The 15,631-nt window shown below is 45.5% G+C and overlaps 1 long non-coding RNA gene across 1 annotated transcript; it reads left to right on the top strand.

Moving 5' to 3' along the window:
- The first annotated feature begins 11,937 nt into the window (after positions 1–11,937).
- Positions 11,938–14,950, top strand: LOC125517356 (uncharacterized). The gene is made up of 2 exons (XR_007287563.2): positions 11,938–12,787; positions 12,896–14,950. It is a non-coding gene; the product is annotated as an uncharacterized LOC125517356 (long non-coding RNA).
- Positions 14,951–15,631: the final 681 nt, after the last annotated feature.

Raw genomic sequence — 15,631 nt, 5'->3', positions numbered from 1 at the left:
TTCATTTTCCCTGGAAAAATCAACTTTATTGAACTGTTAGAATATAAGTGGTGGATTAAACGGCCCCGGTTTACATCCTTACATAGAATACGACCAAAACAGGCATTAGGCAGCACGGGTAAATGAGTTATATTAGAGGCCCTACACCAACAGCATTGGTATTCTGCAAAACAAAGTGTAGGCGTGCATACCAAATATGTCTAGTTACTATTAAAAAGGTTATCAGAACGCTGACAACTTTGAGCTAAACTTGATCTATGTGCTTTGGTTCCAGTTCACAGAACTAGGATGAGCTGCAGAAACATACTACCTCCGTGCGGAATTAACTGGCCAGCCTAGAGCCGAGGGCTGGTGGGCTCCATATCTTCAGAACTCTACAGAATCCACCGATGCGATTCCAGTGCTTATGTTTCTTTTAGAGAGGCCATCTATCTTGGTTGCGGAGAGCGCCTGACCCCCGCGTCGCACCCCGCTCGGGCGACAAGGGTGGTACTCCAACCCTAGCCGTTGTCGGGGCCGGCCCACCTTCCTTCCTCCCTCCCGCCTCGGCAACGACGGCGGAGGCCACTCCTGCCTCGCGGCAGGCGGTCTATGCTGCGTTGGCGCGTCATCCGGCTATGGATCGGCGGCGGTGTCGCGTCATCCGACTATGGATCGGCGGCGGTGTCGAGGGCCTGGTGGACTGCTTGGTGGCACCTCCGGCCAGATCTAATCTGGCCGGTGCAACCGGCGATGGTGGTCATCTTCTCCGTCACAGGTGGCCGGCCAGAGGCTGGGTGGTCGGATCTCGAGATCCGTCATCTAGTCCCGGCTGCGAGTTGGAGAGTCAGAGTTGCCGGTGAAAACCGAGCCGACGGCAGGCGATGGCGGTGTTCTGCGATCGTTACCTTGATGAAGGCTTCGTTGTGTAACTGTTGTCGACCCACTCGTGCTGCTCCGGAGGAAACCCTAGGATCTGGTTCTCCAGATCAGACGATGGCGGCACTGCGGTGTCGTTCCTCTTTTGGGAGCATCTTTTGTGAAGCAGCGTTGGAAGTCAGAGGTAGGAGGTGGAGCGGCTTCGTCTTGCACGGAGTTCAGTGGAGATGTCAAGTCATGCCTGGCCGACACGTGCTACACTTTGTCATGTCTGGTCGGCAGGTGCTACGCACGACAGCAGAGACTTCATGTTGTGTCGGCTGGTGGTACTTGGCGGTATGGTGCTGAGGTGTACCGGCGGCGACCGCGATGTGCTCAACAGTTCACGCGCAGGGAGGTGATGGCGTCGACGGTAGCTAGATCGGGCAAGGATGTTGCGTCAGTAGAGCTCTGAAGATGGAGTGGTGGTAGTTGGTGGCGGCAGCCTCTGAGAGCGCACCGGACCGGTGTGTGCCCATACCCGGCAAGTGGCTTGGTTGCGGCCTCAGGTCTTAGATGTTAGCTTGGCTGCGAGGTGTGTGATATTAGGTCCGAACTATCAGTATCCCTTCAGTAATTGGATAGGAGTAGCGACAGATGTTGCCTAGATGGCGACTTCAGACTTAATGATGTATTTCTCTGTAAGGTCTTGTGTGAATAATTAATAAAATTGCTGCATGCATCGTCTAGATGCAGGCAGGGGGTCTTCCTCCTTTTCAAAAAAAAAATCACAACTATTGCCGAGCCTCCTCGCAGGAGCTGAGCTTGAGAGGTCAACGCCATGTTGTACGTCCTGCTGCGGAAGTATCTTCCACAGTACTACCAGCTGCACGAGTTACTCGTGCGCCAACTGAGCTAGCAGCACGTTCCCAAGCTCCTTTGCCACCTGACACTATTTCCCAAGCACTCTTGACACAAGACGAGTTGGCAAGATCAGATGAACCTTGTGAGCTTCAACAGCAAGAAGATAGTTGCCGAAGTCAAGTTACAGTTGCATGCTTCTTTATATGTAGTCTCATAGTTTGATGTATACTAACATTTCCTATGTTCGTTGTTGGACTAGCACTTAGGCGCAAGAAGAAACAAACATCAGGGATAATGCTTGATAGGTTAACTAAATCTAGAGGAGGAAGAATGGAGATCCGTTTTGAGGCAGGTTTAAAAAGGCCACGTGATGCTACAAAGTCAGCCAAGTTAGTATCAGAGGCAGCGGTTGCCGTTAGGTGTCATGTACGTATCCTCCCAACATGGATTCAGTACAGGAATGACATAGACGAAACCCATTTCAACACCTTCCTTGAGTCTGCTCTGCTGAGGTTCAAGTTTTGAGGCAGGTTTAAAAAGGTCACGTGACAGAGACGAAAGGTTATCAGATGAGGTTCAAGTTGGATAGCCAAGATGATGCAACCAGACAAGTTTGCACCCATGTTTTCAAGTCTGCTCTACGACAGTATCGGTATAACTTGAGGAAAACTCACTTTGAAGGCAAGGCTAACAGTGAACTTTCCCAAACATCTCTAGTGGAAAATATATCGGATGAAGACTGGAGGGGCCTCGTTAAACACTGGTCTGATCCGAAGTGTCTGGTACATTATATATATGTGATCAGATCACATGTTGATGTCCTATTTACACATGTGCCACACAAATCTATCTTCTTGTAGGTGAAATGTTCAAAGAACAAGTCCAACCGTAGAAATTGAAATTCCAACAAACGACAGGATCTCGTAGCTATATTGCACACTGCGAGGCTCTTGTAATTAGCTGCCATTTCACTCTTTTCGCCGTACCATATTATCAGATCTATATTGACTTGTTCCAAATGAAGAGGAAAGCCTGCAAGGACCAAAAAGTACCTGAACCAAATGCTGCGGAAATCTTCAAGGACTGTCACACCAGCAAGAAGAATGGCATGACTACACTAGTCAAAGCCGCTGTTGTAAGTCCTTAATCCTCATGTCTTTTAACTACTACTTACTCTGACTTGTGCCTTGAACTGCATGGTTTGCAACCAATGTATATTACTCTTTTCAATTTTATACACAATTGTCTTAGCGTATCATTGCACCTTACATGGTTTAAAAGAGAGGAGTGTTGTTCCTTTGATCTTGACCTGTAATCTAGTTTCGTGTTGGACTTGCCCACACAACGTTACAATTGCCCGTTTGTCTGTTCTTAGTTGTTTTGTGATATGAATGATGTCATACTATGCTTATCGTATTATAAACTTCGTCTCTTTATCCTTAGCCCTCAATAAAATGTGAAGCAATAGACAATACATTAGTGATGGTACATGGTCATATGTTTGGAACCTGGTTTTATTATGTACTTTGCAATAAAATACAACTAATATTTTACATGGATTCACCAGAATAAGTTCTCTATATAGACCAAAGCTATTTTGTTTGGTTTTGCTGCCTCCTTAATATCTTCTGTTCTGGTACTACTAATGTAAAACCTCAACTTTTCAGCGAGCTATGAAAAAATGGTGGAACCGCCACCTTCTGAAGGTGGCAAGGCAACTATAACCGCAATGTCAGCTCTTGCTGCAGTGGGTTAGTACCTGTCCACTAACAGTGCCAAAAGCACGTTCCCGCGTAATACTGGGTTGCATTGTTAAGGCAATCTCGTCCAAACTGCCTCATGATCAAGATATGCAAGCTCAAAACAATGTTGTATCTGCGCTCCAGACACAAGTCCATTCCCTAACAAAGACCCTTTGTGAAACAAGGAGAGACATTGTTCGATGTTGCCAAGATATGCATGGTTTTGAAATCAGACTATCAGACATTTGCTATATTGTTCAGGAGCCTAGGAGAACTGAGGCGAAGGTTATGGTGCTCCATCGGACAATACAACATGAAAACGTAACAGTCAGGTCAAATGAACTGAGCTTCTGAACTTATGGTGGTGCATTTATCTGCTAGACTGTTAACTTTTATGCCAACCTTCCTTTTGTTTTATAGTTGTAATTTGTTTTGGTGCGATACAAAATTTGTTCTTAACGTGCAGCCACCGGCTGAAGAAAATAGCAAGCCATTTTTGTATAGTGTAGGGTGTTCCCTATATTTGCACTGGTGGCGAATTTTGATGCCCAGTGGATGTAATATGTGTAATAGCCGTGATAGCCTAGCGTAAGTTGCTTGCTTATTTATTTCCTTATTGTCTTATTTATTTGTTTTCTTGTAGTCAGTGCATTTCTCTTTCCGCGGTTTGCTAGTGGCCATAATAACCTATTTTTTAAAACTAGGCCACATTAACCATGGGCTACATATTTACTGTAGTTAACATGGGCCTCCTACGGGTCGTAGAAACAATGGGCCTTCTAAGGGCCGTAGAAACAATGGGCCTTCTAGTGGGTGTAGAAACAATGGGCCTTATACGGTCCGTAGACACAATGAGCCTTCTACGGGCTGTATCATCAATCGGCCTTCTACGGGCCGTATGATCGGTTGGCCAAACATGGGCCAATAACAGACCACATTATGACCGTAAAATGGGCTAGAGTTGAAATCGTCCGTTCATGGGCCGACCATAACGGGCTGTCGTTAATCGGCCATATTTGATGGCACTATGAAAATGGCCCAACGTATTAACGGGCCACAAATGGGCTGACTGTAACCACAGGCTGAATTTGGCCCACAAGCAGAAAATGACAATAACGGGCCAAAAGTAAACGAATGCTGGAAATGAACCCAAGAATAAAGGCCCTGAGAAGGCCGAAAGATAACATGGGCTGGAAACGGCCCAACAGAATAATGAGCCGTTAATGGGTATAAAGTGATACACTATTCATTACGAGCCAGTTTTACCACGGGCCATTAATGGGCCGAGGGTTACTAAGGGCCTCATATGGGCCGAAAGACGTCATGGGCCATACATGGGCCGGAAGTTAAAACGGGATGGAATTATATTGGACGGCCCAGATGACGCTACTGGGCCTAACTCGGATAGGCCGTAAACGGGCCCTAGGTTAGCGGGCTGTAAATGGGCTATATGCGAACATGTCGTTAACAAGCTTGCCGTGGGCCGGCCCGCCACCTTTTGACCAAGTCAAACGGGCCGGCCTTTTCACAGGATTGGGCCTCTGTTGGGCCGTGCCACGTGTCGACGTATCATAGGCGCTTTGGGTCCAATGAGTGGATGACATCTGTCCCAATGGTGAGCCGACATGTGTTTCCTCCAGCTAATGATGATTTTACATGTGGAAAATCCCCATTGGTCAGGGCTGTTAACAGGTTATCGGATCCAAAACCGGACCCGATAGCTTAACGACGTTCCGTTACAATGGATGCCACGTGTCGGTCACCCTTGACGAAAGCACTTCTGTGATGCGTGATTTATCGTCATGGAAGTGGACACTTCCGTGATGATAATTTTGGTAATGTCATGGAACACTTCTATGACAGCACATGTATGACTATCTTGATTCTGTCATAAATTTGTCATGGATGATAGAAAATGTGACCTACTGTGACAAACACGTATCATCACGGAAGTGTATTTTTTTGTAGTGAAGTCAGGGGAACCATACACCCCTATTTGTGTACCCGACAAAGAGCTATCACTGCTTCATTGGATGAACTTGTAACAATGATGTCATCAACATATATGAGCACAAACATGGATGTACAAGACTTATTATAAATGAATAGTGAAGTATCAGATTTTTAAGGAACAAAATCAAGTGATTGTAACTTTGAGCTCAAACAAAAGTACTATGCCCTAGGAGCTTGCTTCAGTCCATAAAGGGATTTTTCAAGCTTGCACACATGAAAGGCTTTATTTTGTTCTCAAAACCAGGAGATTATTTCATGTACATTTCCTCTTCCAGAACACCATGAAGAAACACATTCTGCACATCTAGCTATTTGAGACACCATGATCTAGATACAGCAACAGAAAAAACAAGACAGATGGTGAAAGCTTTAACAACTGGACTAAATGTGTCCTCATAATCTATGCCATATATCTATTTGAATCCTTTAGCAACTAGCCTAGCCTTGTAAAGATCTATAGTGCCATCTGACTTTTTATTTATCTTGTACACCCCTTTACAATCAATCAAATGTTTACCTTGATGGGAAGGAACCAGGTGCCACGTGTTGTTTTTCTGGAGTGCTTGAAATTCTTCTTCCATAGCTTTCCTCCACTTAGGATCTTTGCATGCTTCCTACTATGTGTTGGGTTCTCTTGTGGAACAAGTTAGACCATATTTAACTTTGTAATTCATAGGCTGCATTACCCCTGCTCGTAGCCTCATGCGTGGTGGAGTTGTATGTTGAACTGCAGTGGCGGGGCTGGGCACATAAGATCCTGCAGCAGAATGTCCTGGTGATCCCAAGGTGGAATCACTTACCACATCAACAGGATCCAGTGCAGTTGAGTCTGTGGCCATAGCCACGAAGGACGGCGCAGAAGATATGGCCATGCAAGAGACAGCCACCGAATCCGGGTGGGATCCCGTGTGCTGATAGAGAGGCATGTGCAGCACCGTTGATTGGAGCTGCCCCGCCTAACGTAGACTCGTGGGACTATGACGAACCGGCCAGTCAGTGTGTCCCTTGGCATGGTCGCACACACATGGGCTGGCTAGCCCTCATCCAGACCTGTGTCCATTGTTGATTGGGGCATGGCAGCTCTGTCACAGAATCCCCCTCAGAATCAGCACTGCCAGAGCAGATGCAACCAATCCCGGAGGCAATTGCGTCTGCTCTTGTAGCGTTGATCCCAAGGGGGTGATTCCATGAAAGAGCTGCCATGCACCAGTGGACACATGAAATAATGTCTGTTTTGAGCATTTTCCCCATTGTTTGGCCTCATTTTTTTCGGCTGCTTTGGCATTTGTTCCTGCAACACCACAAAGCTCATGTTCACGGTTAGAAGAGTTAGTCATATGATCAGTACAATTATCGTCCCCGTGATCAAAACTGGACAAATGAGAAGGAAGAAGGAGAATTTCCTTGCGAAGAAGGGCACCGGCATTAGGATGAAGATGAGTGATGTGTACTATGCAACTTTATCCTTGTAGACGTTGTTGGGCCTCCAAGTGCAGGGTTTTGTAGGACAGTAGCAAATTTCCCTCAAGTGGATGACCTAAGGTTTATCAATCCGTGGGACGCGTAGGATGAAGACGGTCTCTCTCAAACAACCCTACAACCAAATAACAGAGAGTCTCTTGTGTCCCCAACACACCCAATACAATGGTAAATTGTATAGGTGCACTAGTTCGGTGAAGAGGTGGTGATACAAGTGCAATATGGATTGTAGGTATAGGTTTTTGTAATCTGAAAATATAAAAATAGCAAGGTAACTAATGATAAAAGTGAGCGAAAATGGTATTGCAATGCTTCGAAACAAGGCCTAGGGTTCATACTTTCACTAGTGCAAGTTCTCTCAACAATGATAACATAATTAGATCATATAACAACCCCTCAACATGCAACAAAGAGTCACTCCAAAGTCACTAATAGAGGAGAACAAACGAAGAGATTATTGTAGGGTACGAAACCACCTCAAAGTTATTCTTTGTGATCGATCTATTGGGCTATTCCTATAAGTGTCACAAACAGCCCTAGAGTTCGTCCTAAAATAACACCTTAAGACACACATCAACCAAAACCCTAATGTCACATAGATACTCCAATGTCACCACAAGTATCCATGGGTTTGATTATACGATATGCATCACACAATCTCAGATTCATCTATTCAAACCAACACAAACAACTTCAAAGAGTGCCCCAAAGTTTCTACCGGAGAGTCAAGACGAAAACGTGTGCCAACCCCTATGCATAAGCTCACATGGTCATAGAACCCGCATGTTGATCACCAAAATATACATCAAGTAGATCATGTGAATATCCCATTGTCACCACAGATAAGCTCATGCAAGGCATACATCAAGTGTTCTCAAATCCTTAAAGACTCAATCCGATAAGATAACTTCAAAGGGAAAACTCAATTCATTACAAAAAGGTAGAGGGGGAGAAACATCATAAGATCCAACTATAATAGCAAAGCTCATGGTACATCAAGAACACGAGAGAGAGAGATCAAACACATAGCTACTGGTACATACCCTCAGCCCCGAGGGTGAACTACTCCCTCCTCGTCGTGGAGAGCATCGGGATGATGAAGATGGCCACCGGTGATGATTCCCCGTTCCGGCAGGGTGCTGGAAAAGGGTCCCGATTGGTTTTTGGTGGCTACAGAGGCTTGCGGCGGCGGGACTCCCGATCTAGGTTTATTTCTGGGGGTTTCTATTTTTATAGGAATTTTTGCGTCGAGAAAAAGTTAGGGGGGGTCCACGAGTCAACCACAAGCTCGGAGGGCGCACCCTCCACCCTTGCGGAGGCCTCGTGGCTCTTCTGGCCCAACTCTTTTGCTTCAGGGGCTTCTTCTGGTCCATAAAAAATCACCATAAATTTTTTAGCTCAATTGGACTCAGTTTGATATTCCTTTTTTGTGAAACTCAAAAACAACGAAAAACAGAAACTGGCACTAGGCTCTAGGTTAATAGGTTAGTCCCGTAAATCATATAAAATAGCATATAAATGCATATAAAACATCCAAGATTGATAATATAATAGCATGAACAATAAAAAATTATAGATACATTGGAGACGTATCAATGAGCAAAAGGGAAAATTGTTTCATCAAACACAACATCCCGGGATATATAGACTCGACCAGTAGCAACATCTAGGCACTTGACACCTTTGTGGTTGGCACTATAACTGAGAATGACACATTGTTTTGAGCGGAACATGAGTTTGTGATTGTTGTAGGGATGAAGGTTGGGCCAACCATGGGCGGAGCCAGGATTTGAACATAGGGGGACGGATTAAAGATATAAATTTTAGCATCCCACAACCGATTATAAACGTCCTCCTTACCAATTATCTTATGTATAGAATCTAAAACTTAGCTCATAAATTACTACATTGGAGATAGATCAAACATACAACTGTTTCTTTTATATAATTAGGGGAAGGATATCAATTAGCAGCATTATTTATTGGTTTTTAAAATGAAATGTCTAATTAGTATCTTAACATACCGTCTTGCATGCTTGATTAATAGACTGATAGGTCGTAATCCATAAGAAAAGAATGAACCAGCTACTAGGGATAGTATATGTGGGTACCTTTCCAACAGAGCCTTGCTGCCTTGGATCATGCAAATATACTCAAGTAACTCGACGGACTCAGTGACACATAGGGCGTTGGATCGATGGCGGAATCAACAGGGCGGCTAACGCCATGAGAGCACCTTTGCGTCTTTGCCTTAGTAGTCTCCTAACGCCGGTGACGGGAGAAGCGCCTGCCGGTTGGCGATCGGGATTGGGGGTGCAACGAGCCATATCGGCGGCAAGAAACCCTAGCGATTAGCGATTGGGAGATCGATCTTGGATTAGACGCACAGACTTACAGAAAGATAGACTTGTAGGCCTCCTGCCTCTACGGATGGGCTACTATTTGGGCTTCGGTTTGCTTCGGTTTGCATGGTCAATACATTAGCGCTATGTTTGGGCTCAATTGCTAAATAAGTTGTCATTATCTCCGGCCAATTAGCACAAATATTAGCATAATACTACTAGGATAGCCCGTGAGACATTGAGGGGGTCCGATCGTTGGGGGGGGGGGTCTAGCCCCTGTTCACCCCTGTCTCCGCCCCTGGGGCCAACACGCACAACCAAAGACACGAAGGGATTGATAATCTGGTCGAGTATTAAGAAGCCTATGCATAGGACTGTCATTATCAATAACACGACTAGGAAGCATATTTATGAGATGAACGATGGTGAGGAATTCTTCATCCCAAAATTTAAGGGGCATAGAAGCTCCGGTAAGAAGAGCTAGGAAAATTTCAACAATATGCCTATGTTTAAGTTCAGCCATCCATTTTGTTGATGTGCATGAGGGCAAGAAACATGATGAGAGTTCCCCAAGCCTTGAAAGAAAGAGTTTAATTTCTCACATTCGCCACCCAATCAGATTGGACAAAGATGATCTTGCTAGTAAATTTACGTTCAACAAGTGCTTGAAAGTGTTGAAAAACTTGGAACACATCGGAACATTTTTTGAGAAGATATATCCAAGTGAATTTACTGTAATCGTCGATGAAGCTAACATAGTAAGTATATCTACCAACATAAGTAGGAGCATGGCCCCATACATCAGAAAAAATAAGTTGTAAAGGCCGGGTAGAAATACTAGTAGACACAGGATATGGCAACTGATGAGAGTTAGCTTGTTGACAAGAATCACAAATAGTTTCAACACTACGCTCACCAACACATGGGAGGTTATTATTTCTAAGAACTTCTTGAACAATAAAAAAAGAAGGATGCCTCAATGTGTATGCCACTGTTCCGAAGAGATTTTGATGACACCACAGACTTGTTTATTGAATCTTCTAAATTGGGGAATCAACGGGTAAAGACCATGCACACATCTACCTCGGTAGAGAATTTTCCCCGTGGCCTGATCACGAATTGTGACAGCCTGATTTTTGGCCCTTTCTTTTTCTTTTGTTTTTCTAAGGTTTTTGCTTGAGTTTCCTTTTTCCGTGGCTATGTGGTCTGGAAACTGAAGAAGATGCCCTCTTGTTTGCTTCCAGAGTGGCTTGTCATACCCAAATCTTTTCCTAGACCCTATCATTTTTCATCCTAGCCAAAATCCCAATATTCTTTTCATTGGGAATATTCCTTTTTTATTAAAGGAATAACTCAAATTGCCCTAGGTTGTGAAGCAACCTTTAGTTCATCACTCTTAAAATCCCCAAATAATTCTCATAAATTTTTTGGGTCATATATTTCTCAAATATGGAAAATATTTCATTTTTCATGTTTATCATCATGCTCAAATAATTCATTTCCTATTCTGCCCTAAATGGCACATTGTGAAGCAAGTGCTATTTTCCTTTTCCCAATTGACCCCAAACTCCTTGGAGACCTTCATTGCCACATGCCAAAATTCAACTTTATTTTCCAAGCCAATCTTCCTCAGTGATTTTTCAAAGTTTCTATCAAACAGAAGCCCCCGTGAAGGAAGTACTAGTTAGGAGCATTCAAATGAGTTGAAATTTGGCATGAATCTTCATGTGTTCATATAATTAGCCTTCTCCAAATTTCAGCTCCATCCTTTGATCTATTTGAGCACAGGACCAAATCTTTGATTCTGGCAATATTTTCAGGTTGTGAAGCAAGTGCAGTTTATATTGCTTCATTAATTCTGAGAAAATACCAGATTATTCTCCTACCCAAATAACAGCTCTCCACCAAATTTGGCACCATTTCACCTAGCCAATAATTCTCCAAAATTCTTGCAAGATTCTGTTCAGTAAAGATGTTTGTGAAGCAAGTACCACTTTGGCTTATCCATTTGGTATGAAATTTTTACAGCATCTTACTATGACCAAATCATTAAGCCTTGCCAAATTTGAGATCAATTTGACACTCCATGTGAGTGCATCATCCAAATCTCATTTCTGACCATATTTGGCAGTTGCAAAGCAACTATATTAAATCTTGATCCTAATCCCCTCAAAGCTACCAGGGTGAAAGTCCTTCTTACCTTAAAACTACCAGACAACTCCTTTGCTTCCAAACCCCTTCCTGTTGATCAGCAGTGCCTGGTCAAGTTTACTGCAGTAAACTTAAGGTGTTAACTACCATTTAACCATGTCACTTTTAGCCAAACTACCACCGCAGTTGCAACCTCCTCAGGAAGGACAAACTCCCAGACATTGTTTGGCCGGCTGTGTGCTGTGTGCACCAGTGCGCGCGGTGACCACCTCTTTGACATGCCATGAACGCGAGCTGGATGATTTCTTGCTCGGGCCCCTCCCCCTCTCGTCGGCTTCGCGCGCGTGAGCGTGTCCAGGAGGTAGCCCTCCTCGTCGCCCACTTACTGGACCCCTCTCCCCCTCCGTCCGCTTGCTCACCGACGCTCACCGCCGTGTGACCACAAGAGAACAGTGGCCATTTGGCTCTGTTCGTCGCTGTCTTCTTCCCCCTGTGCTCCGTGGGCTCCCTCTGCCCTGTGGGCTCCTCCCTACGTCTCCCCGTCGCCTTCCCCCAAGCTCGAGCGCGCGCCGGCCACGCGTCCGCAGCGACGCCAGCGCGATACTCCCTTGCCCGGCTATATATAGGCCTTCCTCGAGCCTTGAGCACACCAGAAGCCTTCCCTCACTCCCAGCTCCCTCCCCAATCACTCTCCCGAGCTTAAAGAGCTCTCTTCGCTGCCCATGGCCACCGTAGCCGCCGCGGTGCTCCGCTCGAATCCGAGCAGCCCTGATCTCCTCCCCTCCTGATTCCACCTCCAGAGGCCCCCATCCACACCCCGGAGCCGCCCGAGCCCCCTCCCTCCTCCTCTGGTGGCTGTTGGCCGTGAGCCCCGTCGGTGCCCGTCGCCACCGTCCGCCATGTCCTCGCTCCCTCTCGCCTCGGTCCTCCCCGGAGCCCGTGCTCTCCGCAGACGGGTGCAGCCACTCCTGCTGAGCTCGCCCATAGGTCGAGCGAGGCGGGGGATGGCCGGAGCCGGCCGGACGAGCCCCCGCGCCGGCGACCTCCTTCTGGACTGCGGGCGAGGCGAAGACGACGTTGACCCCGTCCCTGGGCCCCGCCTGTCGGCCTCTCTGCGCTGACCGGGCCGGCCTGCTAACGTGGTTGAGTGGAGGCGTACTCTGTGGAGTACGTTTTCGCTTAACAAAAGCGTAATCAACTTCTTCGTCGTGCGAGAATGCGTTTTCCCTTCTGGAAAACGTATTTTCAGAAAAGGCGCATTCTGTTTTTCCTGCTGAGGGCCTGTTTGTGATGATTTTATTACAGATAAGTCCCTGGAAGAAAAACCCTTATAATTTTTTGCTCACAACTCCAAATGAGGTGATTCCAAAGCCCATTTATTCGTCTCGTCGAGCCCGTTCTGTTGGTTTCATTTTCACTATGGTTTGACACTGTGAAAATGACCTTTTTGCCCTTGCACGTAAACAGCCCCTCCGAGAGAGAACTGTTTCCGGCAAATCTTTCCGCGGCTTCACCACACTTCTCCCCGGTGCCTTCTTCATCCCCAGGAAAGCCACAATACCCACTTGCATGATGTTCATGTAGTAGCCATGGTTTTCAACTTGAACATTTATTAAATGATTGCTTGTTTAAAATATGGTTATAGTTGTCTCGGTAATGCTTATGGATAAATGCTTACTTTCTTGCTATGTTGTTATGCACCGGATTTGTCATGCCCTACTAGTTGTTAGTATTCCTCTCATATGCTTATGCTTGCTAGTAGTACATATTGATGTTGGTAATGGTCTTCAGTGCATGACTGCCGTCGGTCCCGAGTACCGTTGTTATGCATGTCCCATTGTATCTAGTTGGTTAAATGCTTGCATGGTGGCATTGTTGATATGTTCTTGCATGATATTTATTGTTGATGCTAATGGTCATGCTATGTTTCATAGAAGTATGTACTTATGATGTTCATGCTAGTTCGTATGCCATGTTTCGTTGGATATAATTCATTGTTGATATGGTGGATAGTTATGTGGTTCTCTCATGATTATGTTGATATCATGCTCATGCATTGTAATTGCATCATGTTATTTTATCATGGCTCAGCATTTTGCATTCAAGTTTAACCGGATTAAATTGAACTTGAACAACTGTTGGCTGAGTCATGGTGCCACCATATCGAAACTGACCAGTGCAACCGCACTTGCCGATATGGGAAGGTCCTAACTGGGTCTATTGTCGTGCCTCCCGCCGGTGCCTCCAACTAGGGAAGGTTATGGGCGTGCTTACCCTGATCAGGTAGGCGGACATAACCTTGTGTGCCCGTAGTTTGGATGATAAGCGCTTTTGTCCCCAAGTGGGATCGTTTTGGCCATGACGGTGGTCGGTGTGTCTTTGGTAGACACGGGGCCACCCAGGACTAGCCCATTGGTGATTGGGTCAGAGTGGCCGAGAGAGTGTCATGGAAGTAGACCGGTTCTGTCGGAACGCCGTTGGTCCACCCGAATGGGAGTGCGAGGCCATGGGTTTCGTGGTGTGGGTACAGTGTGCTACCTCTGCAGAGTGTATATTAAATCTATCGATAGCCGCGCCGGCGGATAAGGGCCCAGTTCGTGTCGGTCCCACCATGAGTCAATAGTATTAATAATAACTTGATTAATGACAACCCCGGTTCGATAAGTTGGTGGTGATCGCCGGAAGGATCACGGTTTGAGATAAGTTGGTTGTGATTGCCGGAAGGATCACTGTTTATGATAAGTTGGTTGTGATCGCCGGAAGGATCACAGTTTGAGACCAAGTGTTGGTCATGGTTGTGATCGCCGGAATGATCACCGTTGTATCAAGGATACTGAGTGGTTGGATATTCGTGATGTTGTGCGAGAATCGTGGGTAAAGATCAAGCTCCTTGTGGTCATTTAATAATTACTACGGTATTGTTTATACCAAGCTTGATTTGATCCTGAGATGATCGTGTAATGTCCGAGGTTGGTAAGTGATGCATGTGATGGTTACGAGGCAACCCGAACAGAATAAATGGTGCATGTAGTGCCATCATGTTGCATGCTAGTAGCATCAGATCTATATGTTCATGCCATGCTCATGTTGTTCTATCTGTATCATGTTCATGTTGTTCATGCCATGTTATTCTGATGATCTCATGATAATTCCTGCTTAACCTGTAATTGCCATGCTGTTGTTGTCTTAAATGCTTCTGGTTATTGTGGGCTTGCAAGTACATTCAATGTACTGACCTGGCGTGTCATGCCAGTTTGCAGGTCATGCCGGATTTGAATGCTTGTTTGCTGTGAATTCTTTGTTTGCGATCTAGGATAAGCGTTCCAGCCAGAGTCCCTGTGAAATGGAGTTCACCACCGTCGTTGTTCCGCTGCTAGAGTTATTCCGCTGCTTTGAGTTGTTCTGCTGCTTGTATAGAGCAACCGTGGTTGGCATAGTGTCGCCATGCCGATGTTAGTCATTGTAATATCGGAACCCTTGTATTCATATTCGTGTTGTAATAGAGAGCTAGTTTGTTCTATACTAAGCAGTGCCATATTCCAGAAGACTTCTCCTCGATCTCTGGGCTGGAATATGGGGCGTTCCGGTTTTCTCTGAGCCGGGGTGCCACATGAATCAAAAATAATATGGGTGAAACTCTAGAAAAACTTTCTTATCTATGGCAATACGATGAATAGAAAGAAGGTTCTTTGAGGTTTCTGGAACATGCAAGACATTTTTAAGGTGAATATCACGATGAGGGGTGGTGATAATTGCATATGATTTATCTTCATACCTTCACCGTTTGCATTATGGACTTGATCGTCGCCACGATACTTCTCGCTCATGGTCACCTTCTCGAGCTCATTGGTGATCTGTTCGGTGGCGCCGAAGTCGACATACCAATTTGTGTCAACTCCATATGACATGTCTGCACCTACTACAACTTTTTTTCGCTGAGAATTGTTTTCAGCATAGCGCCAATCACAATCTTTCGTGATATGATTATTTTTCTTACAAATCTGACACTTGTTTTCATATTCCTCATAACCTTGGAAGGGGTGCCCCCTATTGTTGTTGTAGAAGGGATGCCTATTATTTTACCAAAGTTGTTGTTGTGCCACTGTTCTGTCGACCAGATTGGTAGTGCAGGCCGCCATCACCACAGCCGCCGGACTTATTGTAGTAGTTGTTGTCATAGTTGTTGACGCCACCATTGCCACC

Source organism: Triticum urartu, chromosome 6A (genome assembly GCF_056163025.1).
Source record: "Triticum urartu cultivar PI428250 chromosome 6A, HENAU_Tu73, whole genome shotgun sequence".
In the NCBI taxonomy this organism is placed as follows: Eukaryota; Viridiplantae; Streptophyta; class Magnoliopsida; order Poales; family Poaceae; genus Triticum; species Triticum urartu.
Note: the sequence above shows the minus strand (reverse complement) of the source record. Positions and strands in the feature narration are given on the sequence as shown.